This window comes from Panthera pardus, unplaced genomic scaffold, assembly GCF_024362965.1.
Source record: "Panthera pardus isolate Hobbes unplaced genomic scaffold, ASM2436296v1 HiC_scaffold_10, whole genome shotgun sequence".
In the NCBI taxonomy this organism is placed as follows: Eukaryota; Metazoa; Chordata; class Mammalia; order Carnivora; family Felidae; genus Panthera; species Panthera pardus.
Genome location: NW_026526655.1, coordinates 94176684 through 94200519, shown reverse-complemented (window position 1 = coordinate 94200519; position 23836 = coordinate 94176684). Strand labels below are relative to the sequence as shown.

Sequence of the window (23836 nt, the reverse complement as noted above, 5' to 3'; positions counted from 1 at the left end):
TCTTTCTAGTTTGGACAGAAAATTATATGGTCATCTTCTCTGTCATTCTCTTATGGCAGTGATTGGTAGAAATATCTTGTATTCAAGTGTTTTGGCTGTTTTGGCTGATAAACAACCTGATTCCTTCATTTATCCCTTACAACAGCAAGTAGTCTACAGGGCGATACTTGGCTACCCTGAATCCTTAGCAAGGAGAATAATTCATGAATGTGTCATCGTTGTGTAGGGGTCATATAATCTAATTTTTCTTTGTGCTCTGCCAAAGGAAGTATTCGAATTGCCTTTTAATTTAAAGAAAGAAAAATTCGGTCTGTTCTGAAGGATTTGGCACATTTTCTCATTTTCGGAGAATGAGAACTACATGTCTGTCTTGTTCTCCTTTTGCCCCTACTGCTTTAACACTCAGACTCAATCCTCAATGAGGTATCTGTATTAGCTGTTTTGATAGTTAACATATGTCTTCCTTTCCATGAGAGTGATTTTATGGTACACTCTTTGGCACTTTGTTAGCTATCTTAAATTGGGGGCAAGGTAATTGATATAAAATCATAACAGTTACTTTTTCAGCACTCAATAAATATTAGCCATAACTATCTTTAAAATAAACTGAGGCTGGGTGGAGAAAGTACCCATAGCCAAGTGGAATACTTTTATAACTCTGGTACAGAGAACAAAGACCAATCATTAAAATAAGCTAGCTACGTAGTACTAGCCTTAAAATAATTGTTAATGCTTACCATTTGGCTCTTTATTGTGTGTTTCCGTTTATATTTTGTATCTCTACCTCAGCAGTAAGGTAGTTGTGGACAGTTGCTTACTATGTGCAACGTATTTTTGAGAGGACAATAAGGTGAGTCTGAAAGAGTCACATTTCCCACAAGTATAGATAATAGCATATAGGTTTTTATTAATATTTTTATAAACAAATATCTAATATACATTTTAGAAGACCAGTAGGGAAATACAAATAAAAAGAATGAAAACTAGCCACTAAAAACTATTATTATCCAGAGAAAACCATTGTTAACATTTGGTATGTATCCTTCCCGGCTTTAGAAAATGTATTTTTTGCATTTCTTGGCCAAGTGGTTATCACTAAATTAATAACTAATTCCTTGTTTTATTTTAACAAAGAATCAGATTATTTTGTACATGCTGTTTTTTGGTCTGGTTTTTTTTTACACCTATATGTATCACCGTCATCAAGGCTGCCAATAAAGGAATTTCTCCAGCTTATTGAATGTATTTACATTTGCCCGGCCAGTCCTGCAGTGTGTACAGTTTTTCACTTTTTTAAATTTTACTATGATATATGTTGTAGTTTTTTCTTTAGGATAAAATTCCTCTAAGTAGTCTTCCTGGATCAAACGATATGTTCAGTTACGGTTTTTGATATATACTGCTGAATTTAACCTCCAAAGCTTTTGGACCATTTTTCACTCCCACCAACAGTGTATGAAAGTCCCCATTTTTCTGGGCCCTCCCTGCACTTGGCAGAGTTCTTTTCTGTCCTTGCCAGTGAAAGTGCTGCTATTTTCTGAAACTGGTTTTCTTTAATCAAAAACCTTTAATTTCTTTGCTGTGAAATACCTATTTATTTCCTTGCTTATTTTTCATGGGTATATCCATTTTTTTGTTTGTTTTTTTTGCAAAGTTAAAAATATCCTTTAATAGTATTTAACTTATGTTATCACAAACTATCGCACAGGACTAACTGAAGATTCTTTGTAGGTTCAACAATAAGAATAAATTAGTTTCTTGGCCCATGAAATTTAATTGCAAATATACAAATAGTGAAATTGAACACTTTCTTAAATAATTTATGATTCAGGTATCACTCTTGAGTTTCATTTTATCTGAAAGGTTCTCTTCAACATCCACTCTCCCTAAGCTGGAAACACTATTTAAGGAAGTAGAATACTAGATTTCTTTTTTCTGTTTTTGTAAACTGGGCAGTTGTTTTTGAATACTGTCCTAGGATATGTGTAAAGCTCTTGATAATATTTTGCCTGTTGCCTCTATAGAAAGAGCAGAAGTCAGGAGTATGAGTGGTACTCCCCAGACCTCACAAGATGCCAATGCTAGTGTTGGGACCTCAACTTTGGAAACTCATAAATTTGTTTTTGCTTTTGCTTTACTCACATAAAGTAAAGCAAGTACTCAGGTCATATATGTTAATAAAGTTTACAGAGAATGAATAAATCCAGGTGTCAGATTATTAATTGATTAAAGTTGAGTTCTGCTTCAGTCAGCATTACCCACACATTCTCTCCAGGATAACCTGCATGACCTAGCCAAATTCTAATTAGAAGGTTGTTTGGTAAGCAGGGTGGTTGGTTGGATGGTCTCATAGGAATATACCTGTTGTAGGGAAGGAAACAATCAAATATGTAAGCCTGAGCAAAATGGTTTCTCCCTTGTTGGTATTAGCACTCCTGGCTCTAGTACTTACTTTTAAGATGATGTTCTCAACTTTTGCAAGTATAAAAGAATCTATTTTTAATTTCAGAAAAGTCAGTAGTGACATGCTTGGGATATAGATCTTGCTGTAACTCAGCAGTGTCTCAGTGATCTGCAGCCCATTGTCTGGTAATCCCTGCTATAGTTTAGCAGTCCTGCTTCTCTTTACAGACTTGGTCCAGCTATGGCCCAGTATACTCACTCATAGACTTTGGGTGCTGTTAAACTCCGGAGTCATATTTACAGTGGCTTGATTTATTCCCAGAGATAGATAATTATATTGTGTGTACGCATGCACATACACAAGCTTTTCTTGTGACCCGTACAATGTAATCTTTCTATTACTGCAGGCAGGGGGTTAGGGGCTCACTGTCGCCTGAAGTACTGCCAAGAATGGTAAACCTGATGACACCAGCAGAGCAGTGTCCCTGAGTATATCAGGATGCAGCTATTATATCTTCCCTTTAAAAAAATAAATTCTTTTTTTTTTTAATTAAATGTCTAAATTGATAAGGTATTCATAACAGCTCCTTCTCACTGAAAGGCTAAACCATGCCTAAGAATCATCTACTGGTCTCAATTCAGAGTTTATTTCTGGGTATCGTTTTTTTGTCTCTCTTTTTTTTTTTTTTTCACTCTCTTTTTAAATTTATATTTTCACTGTTTAAAAGAGCCCCCTATTCAAAGGGAATATTGGTGACCTGTTAGAAGAAAGAGATGAGGGAATAAGGAGTTACCTACCTCCTTGTTGCTAGGAGAACAGTTTCCACATAGGGAACCAGCTCAGGTAGGTAAGAGGTCTGACAGTTCAGTTCTGGGATTTCCCTGTCATGAAAGCCAAAGAATGTGCAAAGGGACAGCAAATCATGATCATAACAAACCTCAACTTTATAAAACCAGTTGCTTAAGCCAGAAACTTGAGCATCACATTTATTTTCTCTGTCTCCCCCAATCCAGTCACTTACCAAGTTCTGCAGATTTTACCATGGATGCTGTGTTGTGGGGTTTTGTTTGTTTGTTTGTTTGTTTGAATTTTTACTGGCTTTATATTCTAGAGTATATGAACCAGACTTGACCTACTCTGTTCGACAAGAAAGAAATAAGAATAGATGGTAATGTTTGCCAGTTAAACCAATTATGAATGTAGAAGACTATTTAAAAATTACACTATCACAGAGAAATAGGTGATCTATCAAAGTGATTAAGCACATAGACTCTACAGCCAGACTACTCATTTAAAATCCTTGCTTTACCACTCACTAGTTGTGTGTCCTTGGGCAAACCTAAACCTACTTACCTAAACTTTTCTCAACTCTAAAATAAGGATACTTCTATTACTTGCCTCAAAGGGAATGCTTAGAACCTACCTGTTACATAGTAAACCCTTTTTAAGCCTTAATTCATGGTCCTTTTCTTGTTTTTGTCCAAGAATTAAAAGAATCTGTTCTTCAGCTAATAAATTTGAATCTATTGATTATCAATAGCTGTTTCATTTAGTAGGGTATTTGAGATGAGTCATTTTAAAATGTAAGCAACTAAATTATCCTTATTCTCTGCCACTTAAGTTTGTGCTCCACCAATTGATCTCTGGATTAATTCTTTGTTATTTGATATACAAGTTAAGTGATCTGAATGGTGAACGTGGTGTCCAGTCGTAAAGCATTTTCTTCAGTGTCTCTATAATTTAGGAATACATAAGCAAATAGTACTAGGGCCCATATGCTTGGCAAAAAAAAATGATCTTTTATTTGTTTGTGGTTAAGTGATTAGATGGCTGCATTTTAACCAGCCTCTGGGAAATTTATTTTGTTTAACTTAATTTTGTTAGTTAGGAAGGGGATGATAAACACTAGGAAAACTGGTTCATATACCCAAATGGACAGAAAACTTCTTTGCAGAATAAAACTTTTATTGATTATAGTGTATATCCCACACCTAGGGCAAGAATCATTTTCCCCTTACAGCTGTCTGGCTCTCCCAAAGTTGCAGAAATGAGCATGAGAAAATGAGAAAAAAAAATTAAGTAATTCTCAGACATTGCTGTTGAGATCTACAATAAAGCTTTTCACCAGTATTACCAGAAGGCTTGTTGCTCTTGCATGACATCAGATGTACATTTTCATTATCCTAGGTCCTTTGGTCTTTGATTAGGCTTTGCTGTCTCATTTTCAAAACTGTTTTTGATGTGTGTGTCTTTTGGGGCCAAATTTACTTCTGGAAGACTCGTTTACGCAATGAGTTTATCAAAAACTGCCTTTCTACCCCTCAGAAAAGTCAATATAACCTTATTAGCCTTCTTTGACTTATTTCTCTTGAGCCCAAAGATGACCATACATTGTTCTTTAACACATGTCCATACTACCAGAATTGCTAGAATTAATATATATTTTTAGTTAATGAGGAGTATAAAATGTTGGTAATTGTTTTTCAAATGTGTCAAATACAGATAAATTGGATTTTGTCAGAAAGTTTTGTATTTTATAGGACACCATTAAGAAAGTGAAAAGAAAACCCATAGAAAAGGATAAAATATTTGAAAATATTTACCTAATAAGGGACTTGTATATGGAAAATGCATATAAAGAGTTCTTACAACTCAGTATTAGACACATAACCTGATTTTTAAATGGGCAAATGATCTGAATAGACATTTTTCCAAAGGGGATATACCTGTGGCCAATAAACACATGGCAAAGTACCCGACGTCATTAGCCATCAAGGGAAATTCACATTAAAAGCACAGTGAGATAGTGCTTTATACCCACTGAGATGGCTCTAATCAAAAAGACAGATGATAAATGTTGGCTAGGACAGAAACAAATTGGGACCCTCCTACGCTGCTAGTGGGAATGTAAAACTGTATAGCCATTTGGGATAGTAGAGTTGCCATTTGACCCAACAATTAGACTCCTAGGTATATAGCCGATAGAAATGAAAACGTGTGTCTACGCAAAAAAACTTGTACGTGAATGTTCATTAGCAGCATGTTCGTGATAGCCAAAAGATGGAAACAACCAAAATGTCTATCAACTACAAATAACAATTCATATGAAATGTGCAGAATAGGGAAATCTATGGACAGTAGATTAGTGATTATTTAGTCTGGGTGGGGGTTGCATGGATTAGGAGATAATAGTTAAACTGTACAGGATTTCTTTATGAAGTGATGAAAATGTTCTAAAATTGTGGTGGTAGCTACACAATTCTGTGAATATACTAAAAATTATTGAAATGTACACTTTAAATGGGCAAATAATATGGTATGTGAATTCTGTCTCAGTGAAGTTTTTAGAAAAAATAAAGGTCAGGAGGGCTTCCCCTGAAGACATTGGTGGCCATCTAACTACTGTCTCCCAATTTTCCTTGGAAAAAATATAAGGAGAAAAATATACAAAACTTGAAGACATAGCATAAATTGAGAGATTTAAGCCTCAAAATAACTTTAAGTAAAAAGAAAAAATACCAAATCAAGCATATGAACTCTCCTACTCACTCCTTTTCTGCCTGCTACACAACTTTTGTGGCAAGCAAAGGCCAAAAAAAAAGGATGAGGGGCAAAATGGAGAGAGGAACTAACTTGATCTAAACAGTCAGCCAGAAAGAAGGCTAAGTGCACTCTAAAAATTCTAAAAGAAAAAAAAAGGATTCACATCGGAGTAGAGAAGGATTTAAAAATACATACAATTTGGAGTGGCCGCTTTCAAAATGTCTAGCTTCAGTGGAGGAAAAAGGCACAAAAGGAAGGGATATGTCTTCTTTGGCAGTTGGGTGGTGAAGAAATGGTAGAAGCACAAGTAGGAAGTTCAGAATCCAGCAAGAACAGAGAACCACAAAACTTCAGGATTCATGATAACTTCTCCCCCCAGAACAAAAAAAAAAAACAGTTGGCTGAAATATCTGGAATTTGCAATATTGACAGAGAGAGCATCATTAAAATAGGTATCTGTAAATAATCCTAATAAAATAGTGTTCAGATGAAAATTCATAGCAGTAGACAGATTCATCTGTAAAAATAGGAGTAAGTAAATTCACTTTCCACCTCAAAACAGAATCTGAAAAAACAATAGAGTAAACCTGAAGAGAGCACAGGAAGGAAATGACAAAGATAAAAGAAATTAATGAGGTAGAGAATAGAGAAACAGTGGACCTAATTAATCTATATTGTGAATTTTTTAATTGCTAAAATAGACATTACTAGCTAACTTGATTGTGTAGAAGAATAAAGCAAAAATTTGCAAAATAAGGATGAAAATAACCATTGAAAACAATTTTTTTTAATTTTGAAATTCATAAGAGACTACTTAAACCTCATATCAATTAATTTGAAAGCCTAAATGAATAATATTCTGGGGAAATACAAATTACCAAAATTAAGTGAGAAATTTTAAACAGACTAGTTTCCACAGAAGAAATAAAGAATGTTATTAAGAAATTATCCCGAAAAAGCATCAGCCAAGTTTCATAGAGAAATTCTACTGAACCTTCAAACCTTTATATACTGCTATATAAATTGTTCCGGAGCACTGAAAATTATAGATAACTTCCTAATTCCTTTTATGGAGCAAATGGATTGGTTCTTAACCTGATGAGAACAGTAAAAAATAAAAAGAAAAGTACTACAAATCAATACCCCTTAGGAATATTGAAACAAAAGTACTAAATAATATCGTTGTTATTATTAGGTAATATGTCATGATCCTATGAGATTTATTTCAGGAATGCAGAGATGGTTCAGTATTAGGATCTATCAATATGATACTCCATTTTAATAATTTGAGGAGAAAAATCATGTATCTCCATTGATACTGAAAAAGCTTCCCAAAAAAAGTTCACAGAGTGCTTGGGTGGCTCAGTTGGTTAAGCCTCTGACTCTTGGTTTTAGCTCAGTTTATGATCCCAGGGTCATGGGATTGAGCCCCATGTCGGGCTCAGTGCTGAGCATGGAGCCTGCTAAAGATTCTAAAAAAATTAAAATAAGCAAAAATTGTTTTAAAAAATACACCTATTCATGATAAAAATAAAACAAACATACCCACTCAAGGAAATACAAATTACAGGACCCTTTTCTAAATAATAAAAAAATCCTTAGTCCTAAAGCCAGAAAGTTTATCTAATGCGAAATACTAGTGGTATTTCCACAATATATGAAAACAAGGTGAGTGCCTACTATCTCCACTAATATTCAGCATTGTGATGGAAATATTAACAAATATAATTAGTTAAGAAATTTATCAGAGGCATGAGAATGGGTAAAGAAGCAAAATTCTATTTGCATTTTAAATGGTAGTAATAGCTAGAAAACCCTCAGGGATCACAGGTAAAACTAAAACAGTAAACAATTCAGTAAGATAGCAGTATATAAAATTAACTTGGCCTCATATACACAAACAATAACCAATTAATGTTCTTTTTCAATAACAACAAAGATTACATACTTAGGAATAAACTTTTTAAAAATTGTGCAAAACCTATATGAGAATAATTTCCTAACATTTTTGAAGGTTACAGTGGTAGACTTGAATAGGACAACTCTACATTATAAAAATGTCAATTCTTCTTACTTAGTTTCTAAATTTAATGCAGCCCCAGGGAAAGTACTAAGAAATTATTTTAAAATGAAGATAGACAATTGCTACTCAGTTATATGGAAAAACAAAGAATAGCCAGGAAGAGACTGAAAAAAGGAGGAAAAAAAAAAAACTGCCAGGAGGGACTTCCCCTATCAGTCATTAAAACATGTACTATTATAAAACTTCTATAATTAAAAAGTGTCCTACTGCCACATGAATAAAACAGAGCAATCGAATAGGAAGCCCAGAAACAAACCAAGATACAAGTGGAAATAATAAAGGGGACATTTCATATCACTCGGGTAGAAAAGGACTTCTTAATAAGTGGTATTAGGATACCTGGGTAGCTGTTTGTTTGGAAAGAGATAAATCATTTTGCACAAGAATAAATTCAATGTAAAAGTGTTTATACAGATGAACATAGCATTATTCATAATATCCAAAAAGTAGAAACAACACAAATGTCTCGGTTGATAAATGGGTAAACAAAATGTGATCTATTCCATACAATGAAATGTTATGGCAATAGAAAGTGTTGATACTTACATGGTATCACATGGAAGAATCTTGAAAACATTCTAAGTGAAAGAAGGCAGTTAGAAAAGGCCACAGATTGTATTATTAGTCTATTTATGTGAAATGTCCATAACAGACAAATTAGAGCAACAGAGAGTAAGTGAGTGGTTGCCAGAGGTTGAGAGAATTTGGGGTAAAGGGGAGTGCTTGTTAAAAGGTACGGTGTTTGTCTTTAAGGTGATGAAAATGTTATAAAGCTGGTAATGGTGGTGGTTGTACAACTCTGAATATACTGAAAACCATATGAATTGGATACTTTAAATGGATGAACTGTATGGTATATGATTTATATATCATTAAAGCTGTTACCAAAATAATAATAAAATTCAAATTGATAACTTTTCAAAAGAGAGAAAGACCAAGACAGAGATTATACAAGTACTAGAAGAAACATGAGATTTTCTTGTTTAACTATGGTGTATGGAAAGACTTGTTTGCTATGACTCAAAAGTCCAGAAGCAGTAAAATTTGACTTCATAAAAATAAGAAAATTTTGCATGTCAAAAACCACTATGGGAAAACTTGAAAAACAGCTGTAAAACTAGTAGGAGAAAATACTGTCAACATATACCACAGGCAAAAGGCTAGTAAAGAACTCTTAATAATTAAAGGAAAAAATATATATATATCTGCATATGTTGAGAGACAAAGGATCAAAGACATGATAGAAAAATGGGGAAAAGACCTGAAAGCTTACAAACAATATAAATCTGATCCTTAAATTAAAAAAAAAAAAGTTTGGGGCGCCTGGGTGGCTCAGTTGGTTGAGTGTCTGGTTTCAGCTCAGGTCATGATCTCACAGTTTGTGGGTTTGAGCCCCGCATTGGGCTTTGTGCTGACGGCTCGGAGCCTGGAGCCTGCTTCAAATTCTGTGTGTCTCTCTCTCTGCTCCTCCCCCGCTCATGCTCTGTCTCTCTCTCTCCTTCAAAAATAAATAAAAACATTAAAAAAATAAATTTAAAAAAGTTTAATCTCACTAAAATTAGAAAAATACAAATGAAAACAGCATTGAGATAACATTTCTTATTGATCAGATTGATGAAAATTTAAAAGAATGACAGCACATTCTCTTGCAAGACTGTTGGGAAATGGGCACCCTTATTATATACTCCTGGCGGAAATGCAGACTGGCATAGCGCTTCTCCTGGAAGGCGACTGACAATCCCTAATAAATACATATACACTTTTAAACCAACAATCCCACATGTAGGAATCTCTGAAAATAACTCCTCCATATGCACAAATTTACTCATTTTAGGAGTGTTTGTAGTTGCAAAATATTGAAATGTCCATACAGGAGAATGACTGCATCATTTATGGTACACAATAGAGTACTGTGCAGCTGTAAGAAAGAATGAGGAGTATCTGTGAACTGTTATGCTGCAATTAAGTGGGGAAAAAAAAGAAAGTACAAAAGTATCTGTAAACTGTGCTACTCTCTGTGTAAGGAGAGAGATGTGTATACATGTATCTGCTTATTTGTGCAAAAAGAAATACAAGAATGATAAATCAAAAACTAACGAAATTGGTTTCCTATAGGGAATGGGTGGGAATGAGGTAGAAAGATTTTTATAACTCTGACTCTTAGGACTCTGTTAATTTTTCAGATGCACTCCAAAAAATAAATAAAAATCAACTCAGTGTGTGTTTTTGGGCAGGTAGGGAAATAGGTATTCCAGAATGGAATACAAATCCTAGCAATGAACCTCACTGTATTAGAAATGAATAAAACAAGTACATTGACATGAGTAGGGAAGAAAGGAACTAAGTAACTTGGAAAAGAGTACTTTGATTATGTACTCTAAAGACAAAAAGAACAAAGTGCTGTTTAGTAAATGTGTTTCTTACAGGGGTATTGGTTAGGAGTTCTGAAACTATCTTTTGTGTATACTGAGTTTGAACAACTAAGTGAATATATCATAGATAATGAAAAGTATGATTTCTGACTGTTGGATAAAGCACTTAGAAATTGTGCAAGGAATAGTCTAGAATGAACCCTGATTTTCACTGGAGTTGGACGTATCCGTGTGAACCCATGATTTAATATATATACAGATGCAGAAATACAGAAGTAAACATAGATGTATGAATCTGTATGTCCTAGCTCTCTCTTGAGAGGGACAAAGAGCCCTGAGACACTAGTCACAGTGAGCAAATGAGTGCCCAGACCTTCTCTAAATACTATTTCCAGAAAAAGGAAAACATGGATCCTTGGAGAAATGGTTTTGTCTGAGGCTGGGACCCAGGAAATAAAAGATGAACCTGGAACATCATGTGGTACCAGAAAGTAATTTTTAAAATGCAGGTATTGGATTAAAACTCACAGAATAAAATAATATTCAGATATTCATACATAAAAATAAATATATAAGTAAAGGTGGAGAAGGGACAGTGCTTTCTTACCATGGAATTCCAGTAAGCCTTAGAAGAGGGAAATGAAAATCACACTTAGGTAAACAGCATTGTAATAATTATTGCATGTAAGAAGTATCAATGGATGCTAAAATTAGCAAAATTATGATGAGAAACAAGATGTTTTCAAAGTCAGAATGCCTCCCCATAGGATACTTATTAATTACAAAGGGGAAAATAGTAACTGTATAGGAAAAACATGACAGACATGACCTTAATCAAGTATTCAAAATAAAAATCACTGGTTATAAAACATAGCAATATTATGTGTACCCTGATAGGATGCACTGAAAAGGGTATAATTTCACTACAGAGGTATTCTTGCAAAAAAAAAAAAAAATGCATAATCTTAATCTAATTTCTATTGAGAAAACAAGGCAAACCTAAATTGGCATTCTATAAAAGAAATGACTAGGGTGCTTCAAAGTAGTTCAAGGTCATGAAAGACAATGCCCTTTACCATGCCCTTTACTTTCTGGTATCCAGACTTGTGTAAGAAGCAAAAATCAAGTACTAGCCTGAGTATTCCAAAACAAATATCCAAGTTCCTGACTTTGACATAAATGGTTACTGCTTTTATCAAAGGATACAAATGATTTTTTCTCAGATGAAATCTTTGTTACTTATGAGAAACATAGATTCAAGGCAGCTTTTCTTAAAAACTGTAATAAAGGCTCTTGTTATGAAACAGATGGACAAACTAAAATGCAGAATAATGAAAGAACCCACTTTAACTGTGGCTAAAAAATTAAAATGAGTATTTCTACTAGTCAGAAAGATAGGGATAAATCCATTTGTAAACATGGATGATAATGTTTCACATGATTCTATTTGTCTTTGAGCTTTGGAAAATTTTAGGACATAAATTCAAGTAATTCTGAATTAGTGAAAAATCACAATTAAAAATATTTTAAACTATATAGTTTTTTTTTTTTTAATTTACGTTTATTTATGTTGAAAGAGAGAGAGAAAGTGCACACACAAGCGGAGGAGGGGTGGAGAGGAGAGAAAGAATCCCAAGCAGGCTCTGCACCATCTGCTCAGAGCCTGACGCAGGGCTCAAACTCACAAACTGTGAGATCATGACCTGAGCTGAGATCAAGAGTAGGATGCTTAAATGACTGCGCCACCCAGGCACCACTAAACTATATAGTTTTATTACCATTAAGTAAGTTCTGAAGGGAAAGAACATACACAGAAAATGAACCTTTCATTTAGGAACAAACTACAACTAGCTAATTAGACACAGAACCTTCAATATTTCTTTTGGATACTACACCATTAATTACCATTAATGATACTATTATCATTAATTAGTCAGCTTTGTATCCTGTAAGTGTTCAACACAAATAAATAGTGAAACAGATTTAGAAAGGTTTCTTACAATGTCTTAAAAATGTGCTTAAAATAGGCCAACAAGGTCAGGTAACAAAGGAAACTTTCAAGAATAAATCCTCAGTAAAAGAAATGAATTAATGAATTTAATTTTTTGCTTGCAGCTCAAGTTTCATACTGTACTTCTTAGAATGCTCAACATCCTCTGCAAAGACTGAAGCACAGTGACTCTACTAACATCTTGTTTAACTGTAGTTAGAAGGTAAAAACCTAATTCCCAACTGAATTATAGGAACTAGGGCAACTATGGGACTAATAACAGAAATTTAATTGTCTAGATCTAATCACTGACATTCCTGATAAACTTTAACTTTTTGTTGCCTTAGCTCTTACATGCCTTTTTAAATACTTGACCTTTAAAGGTGAAAACATTTAAGCCTAATTCTCTTACATACTTCCTAAAACATTCTGAAGAGGAAGAGCAAATGATTACCATAAACAAGAGACATCTTAGGGGTAACTAATCTTTTATAAAGTTAATATTTTCTTAAAAGTATAAAATCAGTATTTGCAACCAGTAATGTAATAACAGATTCTTATAAAGATCAAGAATATATGACAAAATCCTATTGGATGAAAGACTGCTACTGACTGAGCAAGTTATTCTTCAATTTCTGATAATCTTTAATTATAAAGAGGAAAGGTATGTTTACAACCTGCAGACTCTACCTTAACTAAGTGACCAAATTTAACATCACCAGTAACAGGACAAGCTAACATTATATTCCTCCTGATGTAATAGGGGACAAAACAAACAAACCAAAAAACCAGAAAAACAAAAAACACCTATGCAATATTCCTCTGAAAATATTTCATCTGAATCTAATCGTGAGGAAACAATCAGACAAATTTACACTGTGAATCACTCTACAAGACAGCCAACTTGAACCCTTCATATATCAGTATTAGGAAAAAAAATAAGCAAAATTATGTAAGACTAGAGGCATGTGATAACAAATATAAGTGTTATATTTGATTAGATTCTGGATTTTCTTTTTAAGATTAAAAAACAATTTTTTTTTTTTTTTTAATTTAGAGAGAGAGCATAGGGGAGAGGGACAGAGAATCTCAAGCAGGTTCCATGCTCATTGCTGAGCCCAATGTGGGGCTCGATCCCACAACCCTGGGTGGGTCATGACCTGACCCGAAATCAAGAGTCAGACACTCAACCGCCTAAGCCACCCAGGCACTGATGAATTCTGGATTTTCCAAAAAGCTATGGAGGATATTCACAAACAACAGGGCGGGGTGGGGGGAGTCAACTGTACGGTTAGTACATGAGATAAAATTTTATCAACATTATAATTTGGGGGTATGATAAAAATACATGAGCCAGAGAGATAGGAGCAAGAAAATGTGGCAAAATATTAAGAACCAGTAAAGCCAGAAATCTATTTGGACATTCATCATACTATCTTTAAATTTTCTGGTATAACCTTTTCCAGCATTCTTCCTCCCTTTTTTCTTTTTGAGGTAAAGTCTTAATCTACTGTTACTTCTTTTTTTATATGGAATTTGACACATCTTCTAAACTGTGACAGTACATTTATTAGGATTATATATATTTTCACAATGTTACAAAAGGGAGGCAGGGAGACTATCATAAGGCTATAACCTATTAACAAATATAGCACAGTTTCTTTTGAAAACTCTGTAATTTGAAGTAAAAATACCTCACTTTGAAGTATTAAAAAAATAAGATGCAAAAGACATTTTCCTACTAAGGGAGGGTTCTTTCCACTATTCCATGCTAAAGAATGTGGGTTTCTACACCTCTCCACTCTCCAACACACTCCTTGTGCTGAGTAAGCTAGCCTTTCCAAGTCGTATTCTGTGATAGCCCAGGTGACCACAAGATGACCTAGATATTTGAACCCTGGAAATTTCCTCATTTTCTTAAGATTCTGCTACTTTTACTGAAAATGAAACCACAGCAACATGAAAAGAAATTCATTTCCTGTGATCTATTTTTCTTTTTTAGCCAGAAGAGCCCCTGTAGTAAAAACACTTATTTCCAATAATTGTCAGTAAACAACAAAAGTACAAAATTCCTGAATCTTGGCTTGGTTAAGACACTTCTATTTATATTATACATCTTTAGTAAAATGTTTCTTTGATTTATGAAATAATTAATAGAATTTTACAATTGGAACAGACCTCAGGAGCACTCTTACCTAGTCCACACCTCGTGTTATAGTTCAGGAAACTAAAGCTCAGAAATGAAGTGACATTATGATTGCCTGTCTTACTGTTAACTGGACAGTAGTCAGCATAAACTAATCAATTAGATGCTATAATAAGTTTCTATCATATATTACTTACAAATGGCCCAACATTAATGTGGCCTAAGTTGTTGCCTTGTTTGCTCTCATTGGTCCTGATAAATTGCAAAGGTGGATAATATAAACACAAAGGGATTATGTCCCTCATGGGATGGATTCCTTTCATTTTGTGAACCATGAAGTTCACTCCTTGAATACTTTTCTGTGTCCTGTCTTAACAAGGCTCCAGTTGTCTTATTACTTACATTTAGATGCCATGTAGCATTTTTAACAATGCTAAACCTGAGATTTCCTCCCCCAAAGTGAAACTACTTTATGACTTAAGTGTTTCCTGACCAATTAGCACATATGTGCAGTTACATTATAAAAATATGTAATATATAACATATATTGAGTGTTTCAGTAATGATCACCTAAGATTAAAGTTAATACACTTTTATTTGCTGCCATTATCAGAAAAATATGGGAAATGTAGTATGCCAGGTAGTAAGCAGTGTGTAAATATTAATTTAATTAAACCTTATGACAATAACCCTAAAGGAGGATGTTATCCCTATTTTCAAGTTGAAAAGTCATGGTAAGAATTGTGCACTGGGGAAATAGGTATTTTGAGAAACTTTTAGTAAATTAACATGAAACTTCTCAGTCAAGAATCACTGATAAATTAGCTGCTTTTATCACCTTTGTCATTTGAATAGTCAGGGAAGGTTTTGTGGACTTAAATCTATTATTAAGTCTATTTATAGGGCTGAAATAGAGCCTATTTTTGAAAAAGCAATAACATTTTCAAGTTAAAAAGTCAGTGACTTTTATTTTGCTGTTTGCTAAGCTGATAAATAGTGCACTGCTGATCTCTTAGGCTGTAGGGCATATCACCTCTTGAAGACTTTTAACCTTTTGGTATGCAGTTTTTCTTCCGATTGTAAAGGTAATGAGCCTTGTCTCATAGGATCTTTACAAGATTCCTGTATATTGCATAGGATGGAAAACAGCCATGTGCTTCATACTGGGTATGAATCATAGAAATAAGTGGTTAGAATTTTAAAAACACACTTGTCTACTTATTTGATGTTTTAACCAGCAGATACAATTGCTTTTATGTTTTCTTCATTTTATTTTGTGTGTCTGCTCCTAGTTATTGACTGTTAAGATTTTTTTTTTTATTTGGTTTCAGTTGATTCCTTTTCTTGTAAGTCTGCCACTTGAGCTCATCTAGACAGCAAGCATCTGACACAAGGCAGGATTGTTCTCTGATCTCTGTTCTTTGCTGTCTCCATCTGTTGGTGTGAAGAAGTAATGCTCTTGCCAGAATAAGCAAGCTCATTTCAATTTTAGCAAAAACAAATGAACAAATAAGGAATTATGCTCTTAATGCATTTTCTTTGTGACAATTAAGTCAGCTTGAAAATGTAAAACTATCATGGGATGTCAGCTTTTGTAGGCAGATTGTATTTTATACACTTTGTGTTAGTGATACTAAAAGTGTCAAAGAGAGTTATTAAAAAGCTGATATATTAACTATGCATAGATTCTTTACATTTTGTTTTTAGGGAAACAAATACGGTTATCTAAACTTGTTTCATCTGTGAGGTCAGGAATCTGCAAAAAATTTTCAGAGCGAGAAATCTCAAAAATCCTGACAGTCTTTGCACATTCACAGTTTCATGGGCTTTTGCATCATTGCTTCTGAATTGCTAATGAAGAGCTCAATATAGCTTCTGATGCATTTCAGATACTCTGGGTGGTGACTGGCTAGAGTGTTACTGACATCACAACATACAGCTGTTGACTTTCTATTGTCTCTGAGTCCTCGGCAAGTGCTTTAGACTGCACTAGCAGTGCTCTCCCAATGCCTGGCTAATCAGCTGGCTGTGTGTGCGGTGAGCTCTGTAGAGGAGCAATGCAGAGCGTCAGTTTACAGATACTATGGAAAGTATATCTTCATTCACTCTGTATGATGAAGCAAACACCAATACAATGAAGGTATGTATGTGACTCTTCATTTATTTGCTAAATGTGTACAAAAGGTAATCAAATATATGAAGAATTTTTCATGTTCACTTAGTACCATAATTTTGCTAGAGGCATGTGTGATAAAATCCTTATTACCATGTCCAAAATGAGAGCATGTCTTAAAATGATTTTTGCTTATTTTTGCAAAGATAGATTTGTGTAGGTTGATAGAGTGAGTTATAGGAATCATTTACTTCTTAGCTGTCATACAAGTTTCTCCTCCCCTACCCCTAAAATTTGTGGTAACTCTTTGTACTGTATTGATTGAACACTTTACCTGTGTGCTTCTTGTTATTAGTGTATAGCAGAACAAATTGTCAGTTGGAGAAATGATTTCTCTTTCAGGTTCATCTTAAATAGACATGCTGTATGGCTTGTTGAATCTTAAAAATTTCATTGTGGAACAAATGCAGTGTAGATGAGACTCTTTTGGAAATTAAGAAACTAAGAACCTTAACTTTCAGAGCTGATGTTAATTTTTTGTACCCTTTTTGGAGGGAAGAGGTAGAATAATTTTTAAAGTACTAATAACAGAGCAAAATCTAGATCTAGTCATTGCTGTGATTAGCATAATCGTATCATTGCAAAAGCAAATGCTAATAAAACTGTAATTTTTAAGAGTGATCTTATTTTTCATCATACTGTCTAAAAGATCTTGACATTTACCTTGGTATTTTATGATTCTTTGAAACAGGATCTCATCACATAGGTGATACTGAATTACTAAAATATGTCTATTAGTGTGTAAAACTGGAACGTTTGAAAGGTTTTTCAGAGTTTGGCTTGCTTTCAACCTGAAATTAGCCACATTTTACCAGTATATGGATAGAATTGCTGTGATATTTTCAGCACCCCCATAGTATGAAAATTATTTTAATCTTGAGAAATAATTCTTCTCTTTTAAGAGGAAACAGAAGGAAAATCACTAAATGGCTTATTATCCAGTGCTGAATATCATTACTTTTCTTTCTTTGGTTTCTTTCTCATTCCCAACTGTGTCAGTAATTAGTATGTTGAAAATATTAATAGCTGTTATTAAAATTAGGGTCTTTTATCAGATACATTATTTCAACCTAATGTCAGGAGAATTTCATCATTTTCTCTTTTAAGCTTCAGGGTTTCTTTTAAGTTTTATGTTGAAAAGTAGAAAAAAAATTAAATAGCACATACTCTGAATTCTTGCCTACAACTGCTTTTATCCATCTTTTGTTACATTCCACTTTTCTTTCATATCTTACCTCTTTATTATTTTTTTTCTTTAGGTTTCTGGTTGCATCTCTCTGTCTCCCCCTGCCACCCCACGTGTGTGTGTGTGTGTGTGAGTGTGTGACTTTCTGAATGTTTGTCTCTTCTTTTCTTCCTCTTTCCTTCCCCCAGCCTGTTGGTCTCTTCCACTTTGTCTCTGTCTCTTACCATTTCTGTCCATCTCTGTCTGGTGTCTCCGGGTCTCTCTCCCTCTGACTCAGTCTCTCTGCCTCTCTCTTTCCTTTTCCATTCATCTGACTCTCCCTTTCCCTGGTGTCTCCCTCTCTGTTTTTGTCTCCTTCTCCCTGTCTGTGTATCTCCCTCTCTGTCTTTCTCTGTCTATCCCTTCTCCCTTTCTGTTGGTCTCTCTGTCCGTCTTTCCCTCTCCCTTTGTCTCAGGTTCTCAACGTGCCCCTTCCAGTATCTTTCTATCTATCCTGTCCCCTACCCCTTCCTTCCTCCTCTCTTACCTTCCTTTTACTCTTCTGTGCCTTGCCTTCTCCCTGCCTCTCTGACCCTATTTGTGTTTCTCCTGGTCTCCCTGACTGCCCTGCTCTCTTGTCTTTTTGCCTCCCTCCCCTTTCTCTCTCCACATTTTGCTCATTTTTCCATCCTATCCTCAGGTCTTTCTGTCTTTCCTGTCCAAGCTTTATTCACACACATACACTTCAAATTTTCATTGTCAAACAGTTTTTCAGTTTTCAGTGGAACCAGATCTGCACTTGACTTTATTTTTTATTTTTTGGTTAATTCATGGCAGTTACTAGTTGGAATTTAATTAGTTGAATTAAACTCTTTGCTTTCTCAAAGATATTAATGGGTAAATAATTAAATGTATTTTAAGTAAACAGATTTTACCATTTGCTCAATTTGTTTTAATTTTTAGAAACTTATGTTTTAGGCCTTATAATACGTAGATTGAAATGATCACATGTTGAAATTATCATTTAAAATGTTTTGTCTTCCAAAGATACACATTTACACTGTCAAAGGGAATTCTTTTTCTCTTAAGTGGTTTTTCTTTTAATTTTTCAAGATTTTTGGAAAGCAGACTTAAAATTTTTACTTTTTAAAATAAGATAACATTTCACTTCATAGCTGTGTTTCAGGTTATGATAAACTTGTATTTTTTTTATACCTGTATGGCTTTTGATACCATTCTGCATTTTCCATATGTGTTAAATTGGACATATGTTGGGATTTTTTTTTCATTTTTTTAACTTTTTACTTTGACATAATTATAGATTTACAGGAAGCAGCGAAAATAGTACAGAGAGGTCCCATGTGTGTTTTAAAGATTTGATGTTTTCCTCAATTTTTTTTATATCTCATGTCTCGGTTATTTAAAATAATCTGGGTGGTGGGGTGCCTAGGTGGCTCAGTTGGTTAAGCATCTGACTTCGGCCTCAGTCATGATCTCAGTGTTCCCGAGTTGAAGCCTCATGTTAGGTTCTGTGCCGACACCTCAGAGCCTGGAGCCTGTTTCATATTCTATGTCTCCCTCTCTTTCTCTGCCCCTCCCCCACTCATGCTTTGTCTCTCTCTCTCTCAAAAATAAATAAACATTTAAAAAATTTTTAAATATTCGGGGGGCACCTCGGTGACTCATTTAAACATCAGACTTCAGCTCAGTTCATGATCTCACAGATTGTGGGTTCGGGCCCCATCTTGATCTTGGGCTGTGCTGACAGCTCAGAGCCTGCTTCGGATTCTGTGTCTCCCTCTGTCTCTCCCCCTCCCCCACTCATGTTTGGTCTCTGTCTTTCTCTCTCTGTATCTCTCTCTCAAATAAACATTAAAAAAATTTTTTTTAATATTCTGAAGAACAGAAATTCACTTAACGTTTACCTAAGTTTACATAGTCACAAACCTAGCAACTGTCATCATATTGTGTTTACTTTGTTTTGTAAAGCAAATTAAAAAAGCAATTTGATGAAGGCATTGTGTATCTTAAAATAGCACTGTAGTTTTGTGATAACTAGCATAGAACTATCAGGGAAGAAAATGAAATTCACAGTTAACAAGTTATATATGTTTAAGAAGCCAAGAAAGATATGTAAGATGAAAATCTTTTCAGAGCAGAGTTAAATGTCGTTTTCACATATATCCCTCCTATGAAATTACGTTGCACTTGTTGTTTATACATTCTTTGATTCCTGCCCTACTGTATAATTGTCTCTGCTGTATAATCAGACTCCTGGTCCCGTGGGCCATGGGGTGGTGGTGAAATAGGACCAAAAAGTCATTGTCTCTGTAAACCTTCTCATCACACCTTTCTGGCTGACCAACTTTTTTTCTGCCTGATACAGATTATCTTTAATGGAATTAATACAGTGGTTTTTAATTTTTCAGACTAAGTTCCTCTAAGCCATAGAATTCCACACATGTGCTTTAGTAACTAGGGGAAAGCATGAAGCCCAGTTGATGTATCTTGATGTAACCTCACCTCACTTGACCAAAGCAGGTTTGGGGGGGAGGGGAAGTGTGTGTGTGTGTGCGTGAGCGCGTGTGTGTGTGTGTATGTATGTATGTATATATATATATATATATACATATTTCATACTTTATGTACAACATGCATATAAAAATGTTACATTTAAAATACAAAACAAGAGTTGCTAACTAGGATTCACGTATATGCTTCTGAGAACCAAGAAATCCTGAAAACCACAAGCAAAAATGTCTGTGAACATACACGTGTATGAGTGCTGCATTTCTGCAGAAAAGATCCTTAGATTTAATGGGATTTTCAAGAAGATCCTTTCATGGTTAAAAATAATTAAGAATTGCTGCTTTATGGTGTCTATAAATTTACTCAGTCTATTCTGTGGATTTAACATTTTCTCTTTTTCCCTTTATTTTCAAATGCTTAGGAGGGTGTATGTTTTCCTCCTTTAACATCAGGTACTTCCATAAAAACATATGTAGTTTTATAAAGTAGTTTGAACATATGCAGTGACTGATTACCAAGCACACCTAATGCCAGACTGTTATATGGGATCACCAGAGAGAGAGCTTCTTTTCATAGGTAGAAAATGAACACCAAAATAATTGAGGACTGCATGCCCCCACTGAGCTTCCAATGAGACAGTTGTAAAGAAAGCAAGAAATGTATTAAGAATTAATAACTACTAAAACAATTCAGCGTGGTAGACATAGCTAGGAAATAATGAAAGTCATTAAAAAATCAGATCTGAAATTTATTAGACTCTAAATTTCTTCACTTTGTGCAAAGCCATAGGCGTTTGAACCAATTAAATTGGACAGAACCTTAGGTGTTTTGAAGAGAAGTTTTATCTGCTCATTCTCCTAGTTCAGTGTATAGTGTTGGATTCTGGAGACAATGAAGGTCTCAGCAGTGTTCACTCATGCCTCATAGCATCCTCAAGCTGTAAAAGTGTTTGCACTTTGTTGTACACATCCTTTTGTAGAGTATGAAGGTGGATGAGGGCAACTGAAAGACAACACCTGTTCTACCTCCAGCTGTTTTTAAGCTATTTTTACTTAGCATGAAATGCTCTTTGACCAAAAGAAAAAAGATTTTTGAGCTTCCTTCTGCCACCCCCTCCCCAACATAATCCCTAGGTGCTTTCTTGAAAGAGGCTTGTGATCCTTTGTTAGAAAGAATGTGGTTGGCAATTCAAGAAGCGAAGGGTGGCACATTAGTGGTTATAAAGCAGAATGTCTGCCAATTGTAACCTAAATTAAAATCCTATAAAGGAAATATTTTTGTCATTAAGAAAGAAATGGGTTATGTTAGACCTGCTGATTCAAATGCTAGAAACTATATGAAGTTTCACATGTGGACAAAATACATTAAACCGTTGAAGAACCTTTGGGTGGATTAGAAAAACGTGCCAGAAGCCCAGCATGTGTTTTACTAAGACTCTTTGATGACAGAGTTTAATACTTTAAAGGCCTTCAAAGAAGTTTCACTGTGATCCTATGATAACAAATGCTAGTCAGGGGTAAAAAGTACATGGAGGTAAATTAGTTATATTAGTGATACAGAGAAAAAAAAATCAAGTAAAATAGCATTTTGAAGGAGTAAAGGGAACACCACATCAGAGTTCAGCTACAATACCACAAAGACTAAAGGTTTCTTACAGTATACCCTAGCACTTGCCATAGTCTATGTAAAGTATATACCTTCTCAGTGATGGCATTAAGAATGATTGAATAAAGATAAACTGGGCTTGTGCTCAAGATGATGTTCACTTTTATTCATGAACTATAAACTACAAATATGCTATGAACCCAGCACAAAATACATTAGTAAGGAATGTAGTAAATGGGACTAGACATTGCAAAAGGTTGGTAATGGCGGTGACTTCTAATACCAGCTAACCCAGAGTTAGGCCTAACTTCACAGATTAAGGGCACGATCCCCCCCAAATCTACTCTCACTTCAGACACCAGGCCACCCTCACTTCTGACCAGCTGGCTACAAATTTGAAGGTTCCTGTTACCCCCTCGGGATTAATAATTGACTATAACATTTTACAGAACTCAGGAAAGTGCTGTACTTAAAATTAGTTTTATTGTAAAGGAGACAGTCTGTGCCAAACAAAGGAAAGACACATAACACAAGATCTAGGAGGGTCCCAGATGCAAAGCTTCCCTTGCCCCCTCTCTGTGGAGTTAGGATGTGTTATCCTCCCGTACAGTGATATGTGACAATATGCAGAAGCTCACGCAAGCTTCAGCATTCAGAGTTTTCATTGCAGTTGGCGTTACATAGGCATGACAGATTGAACCATTGGTCATGCAGTTAAACTCAAACTCCAACCCCATTCTTCCCTTCTAAGAGGTCATATGATATCACATAGCTCAAAATCCCAACTTGCTAATAACCTGGTTGGCTAGTCTTTCTGTTGTGACCTGTCCTCATCCTGGGTCATTCATTAGCATAAACTACTTTGGGGCCTACCAGGAGTCACCTCATTAGCATAAACTATCAGAACTATCTCATCCTCATTATCTGTGCCCAGTTTTCAGGAATCTAAACCTTTAAATGTTGTTTATTTCCCAAAGTATGATCAGATGGTAAGACCAGTCTTTTTTTCTCTGTAGTCTTTAGAAGAGATTTTATGTGCCAAGAGAGGTTATTACAACCTGATCTGTTTCGATCCTACATTTAACAAAACACATAAGTAGGGAGCTCCCAGTTTAATCCTGGACTGTGTGATAGGTTTAGAATTCAGGCAAAATACATTTTATCCTTGCTAGTAAGTTAATAAAGCCTTCAGGTATAGAGTTACATTAATGGCCCTCACTTTATTGCATTGTCTCTTGCCTTCCTCTCCTAATGTCTAAATGCCTTTAGAATCTCACCAGGTTACCCCATGATTCTCCAAGGTAGCTCCTGGGAGCTCATGAATAGCCCTTTTATACTCTTCAAATTTTGCCCTCCTCTGGCCCACTGCCACTTTTGCTGGTGCTTGCTGTAAATTTGCTCATGTCCCTGCCCAAGATTCCATCTCTTAGAGCATCCAACATTAGTCTTCAAGGTACCATATTCCCTAGAATCTTCTGTGCTGGGCTTCATCACCGGGGCACTGTAAGCTGTTTGTCTCCCACTTCTCTGCTGCTTTGGTTCACTAATGAAAACGTTCTCTTCAGCTTCTGCTTTGGCTCAAACTAGGACCCCTGCTATGTAAAGATATGTGTAGAGTTATTTTAGTATGCCAGCTTTCCTAATTTCTAACTTTCTGTGTTTTGATTTGGCATTATTAGGCTTCTTAAGCACTGTGCCACACAGTGCTGCAAAGTTAGAGTTGGAATGGCTGAGAAAGGACATTTAGCCTGGACTGTAGCCAGGGTGCACCTGAGCTATCTTGTTTAAATCACAGGACACCTGGGTGGCTCAGTTGGTTAAGCATC

At 35.1% G+C, this 23836-nt stretch overlaps 1 protein-coding gene across 13 annotated transcripts in view; it reads left to right on the top strand.

Annotated features, from left to right (window-relative positions):
- The window catches only part of R3HDM1 (R3H domain containing 1), a 202263-nt gene that overhangs the window by 37445 nt on the left and 140982 nt on the right, over positions 1-23836 (top strand). Inside the window, exon 1 of one of the 13 annotated variants that reach the window (XM_019454667.2) lies at positions 16500-16678. The exons of the other annotated variants lie outside the window; for them this stretch is intronic. The gene's annotated coding sequence lies outside the window, so the exon portion shown is untranslated. Of the gene's footprint in view, positions 1-16499; positions 16679-23836 lie in introns of those variants that run through there. 13 annotated transcript variants of the gene reach the window in all.